At 34.7% G+C, this 3840-nt stretch overlaps 1 long non-coding RNA gene across 4 annotated transcripts; it reads right to left on the bottom strand.

Annotated features, from left to right (window-relative positions):
• Positions 1–2274: 2274 nt before the first annotated feature.
• On the bottom strand, positions 2275–3567 carry LOC149664084 (uncharacterized). 4 transcript variants are annotated; one of them, XR_016368446.1, is made up of 4 exons: positions 3537–3563; positions 3347–3439; positions 3005–3223; positions 2275–2937 (listed from the first exon to the last, which is right to left on the bottom strand). It is a non-coding gene; the product is annotated as an uncharacterized LOC149664084 (long non-coding RNA). The 4 variants fall into 4 exon arrangements; XR_016368444.1 differs by having other exon boundaries at positions 3005–3439; positions 3537–3567; XR_016368443.1 differs by having other exon boundaries at positions 3005–3442; positions 3537–3555.
• Positions 3568–3840: the final 273 nt, after the last annotated feature.

The following is a 3840-nucleotide window of genomic DNA, read 5'->3' on the forward strand; positions in this document are numbered from 1 at the left end:
GATACAAAATAACACACATGTACGAAGCCTGGGCATACAAAATAACCCAATACGATCCCGAGACCAAACAAGGTGGTCTTTTTAAAGATTATGTAAACGCCTTCCTCGAGTATAAAACTCTGGATAGCGGCTTCCCTGCTGAATGCGTCACCCACGAGGATAAAGAAAACTACGTCAAAAATTACAAAAGAGTCGAGGGGATCGATTTAGACATCGATAAAATTGAAAAGAATGAGGGGCTGAGATGCCTGAGTAAGCTAATGCTGAACTCTTTTTGGGGGAAGTTTGGACAAAACACCAGGCACACCTCAACATCTATAATAAAAGACGCAAAAACCCTATACGAACTGCTTCTTAACCCAGACAAAGAGATAAAAAGTCTCTTGACGTTAAACGACAATACCATCTTAGTCAAATCAGAAGATATTAATAAAAAATGTCTTCGTGGACAAAGACTAGAAAAAGTAAATGATAAGAGAACAAAATGGAATGACCGAAGTAACAGATATTAAATTTTATCAGTTTATAGACATGATTATAAAACATCAATTTTTTAAAAAAAATACTTATCTTCGTTTTTTCACCAAAATTACATTTGCATTGTTTTCGAAAGACAGATTAGTCATTCTGTATATCCTTTTTGGTATTAACAGTTTTCGAATGAAAAGGATTAGAATAAATATCCGAGTATGGATATGGTTTATTTTTAAAGGTTCCTCTTTTCGAACTTAAGAGAAAACGTTGTTTAAAACGACTAAATGCTACCGAAGTTAGAAATTTTAACTTTCATCATGATTGACATTTTAAACGTCGCTTTAGGGTTGGTTTTGCGCCTGCATTTATACGACCACGAATCGATTGGGTCCCATTTTTTGGGTCGACGATTTAAAATGTTTTATAAATCAATCATTAAAATTTGGATAAAAGATATTATTAACAAAAAAACGTTTGGTATATTATTGAGTGCGTGAGAATTGTTTTAAAAGTTGTGATTGAATTAGTTTGGTATGACTTCGACTTGCTATTTATGAGCAAACGGATAACACGAAACACGTAAATGGACACCGACAAATGGTGGGCTGTTTTTATTTCACTATTGGGCATAGTTTCCAGTATTAAAACGTATTGTAGTTCAAATTAAAAGCTGCAATCCATTTAAATATCACTAACGAGGAAATGTTTCTATCATGGCCTACACTGGAAATCTAGCTTTAAATATAAACGATGTCGCATGTATCTGTTATATAGTAAAGATTTGACTCGAACCATTTTGAAAAGAATGGAAAATTCATGATTCAAAATTTTTGGGCAAATGTAATTTTTGTGAAAAAAACGAAGATAAGTATTTTTTTTAAATAATTGATGTTTTATAATCATGCCTTTAAACTGAAAAAATTTAATATCTGTTACTTCGGTCATTCCATTTTGTTCTCTTATCATTTACTTTTTCTAGTCTTTGTCCACGAAGACATTTTTTATTAATATCTGTTCCTTCAGTCTTCATTTTAATTAAGATTGTTAAGAAACTGTTGCATTTTTAAAATCTGCACTAAGCACAAACATAAATATAGGGGAGCTTAAGCATAAGGGACCTAATATTGCTAGTTAGTGACTAATGCTTTCAGGTACCAGTTAATCAGTTATCACCAATGAGATTAATTTATCACTGAAAACATCAAATTTTCATACTAAAATTATTTTGGCCTTTCTTTATCCCCTGGCTTTGAGTATTAAAATATTTAAAATAACTCTGAGAATTATCTAGAATCATTTCTACTGATATTCCAAATTCAGAAGAATCAGATTCATCGTTTTGAGTCTTTCAGATGATGGCTTGGACTTATGTTAGTGGTTTTCGGTTTTCGTTGTAGCAGTTTAACCGAGACAAAGTTTCTGCCTGACAGCATAGCCCACTCGATCCGCCCTGATGAACGCAAGCTGCTCGCGCTATAGAGAGCTTTCAGTTGGAGAAGGAGATGAGCCTCGTGACATCATTTACGCTGCCATATTGGTGGGTTTAAAGCAGGAATGAAGCTAAGACCACCCAATATGGCTACCAGAACAGCGGTAAGACTTGGGAGGGTGTGACGTACTACAATCCCATCTGAAAGCTCTCTATTTAATAATAATTGACCAGATCACGTCGTCTGCTAAACTTAGGGATTGGACAATTATACTTTTTGAGTTAATGTCTGGACTCTGGTTACCGTTGAATTTTCTTAGTGGTCCCGTGGTTTAATTTTTAAACTGGTCATTTGCCCTGAGCCACCGCCTTATTTCCCCCACTGGACAAGGAAGCATTTCTCATAAAGGATAATGGCCATCATTGTTGTGTAAGAGACAGCCTGGCAGCCCCGTATTTGTTTACCCTGCCCATAGCCCACTCGATCACGCGTAACACGACGCAAGATGCAGAGGGCAGAGCAGCGTCCGTGAGCATGGATCGTGTGGGCTATGCCCTGCCTGGCCAAGTCAGCTGACTTAGGTGAAATATTCATTACTTCTATGCGACTTAATTCTAGACATTCTTGAACGAATCATCTTGTGAACATTTTATAAGACAGGCTTCTGCCGCTGGGTTTTTTTCTGAGCCAAATTTGCTTTTTAAATTTAGAAAAATTAATTTCAACCTTTTTTTCCTCTCTTCAGAAATTTAATAATGATAGTGTGTTACATATTTATCCAAAATTTATATTAATTAATTAATACACTGTACATCGTCTTAATTTGTAATTTCGCGCTTGGAAGAGGCTGAATTAAAAATATTGATTTGGAGACAGGGATTAGTGATAGTGTGATTGAATCTATCATTCATTTTACCAGCAAAAAACGTATCTTCGTAGCGGTAACCGTTGGCTGCTGGCACCAGTCTAGAAACCAGGGAATGAACCTTTCTGCGTAGTTTGAATTAATCTACTTTAAACATCAAAAATGTATCTAATTTAAACAAAAAGGTTTATTCTAAATAGCGGTTATAAATAGTAATTAAAAACGCAACTGTTACCTAATAAAAATGATTGCAAGAGCCGGGATAAAAAACATTGGTTGGTTTGTTGACAGGGTTTAGTGATCGTGTGATTTAATTATTCAATTATATTACCATTAATTTAAACCAATTAAATGATCTACATAGTGGTTATCGGTGGCACCAAATATAATCTGCACAGTTATCGTTGGAAAAATGGCCATTGTTTACTGTTTTGAGGTTATGTTAGAATAAGCACTAAATAATTAAAATTTAAATTGTTAACCTATAAGAATTATTGGAAAAGCGTTATTTAAAAATATTGTATGATTTGGTGACAGGGTTTAGTGATAGTGTGATTGAATCTATCATTTATTTTACCAGTAAAAAACGTATCTTCGTAGCGGTAACTGTTGGCTGGTGGCAACAGTCGAGAAACCAGGGAACGAACCCTTGTGCGTCTTTTGCATTAATCTACTTTAAACAACAAAAATTGATTTAATATAAAAAAATTACCTAATTAGCGGCTATCGTTGGCCGATGGCACCAGGAGAAACACCTTAAAACGTACGCTACACGGCCAATTGGTCTCTAGTCTTTACATACAATCAGCTGTATTTAAATTTTGACCGAGGCTTAGTGAAATCAGTGAACTTAAAAATTATCGGCTAAATCCTAAATTTAAATTCTTTTGTATTAAATTATAATAAGGTTTAACTTACGAAATTAAAATAAAATGAGGACCAATTAACCCCTTCCTTTATGTGAAAAGTTAAAAAATTCGCCTTAAGCTCGACATAGCCACACGCGTTGTCTAAACAAAAATCTTCGCTCAGTCGCTCTATTAGCGGTAAAACAGCGTAAGTCCAACAGCA

This window comes from Phalangium opilio, unplaced genomic scaffold (assembly GCF_054372755.1).
Source record: "Phalangium opilio isolate 3A_F unplaced genomic scaffold, DU_Popi_V2 ptg000061l_1, whole genome shotgun sequence".
NCBI lineage: Eukaryota > Metazoa > Arthropoda > Arachnida > Opiliones > Phalangiidae > Phalangium > Phalangium opilio.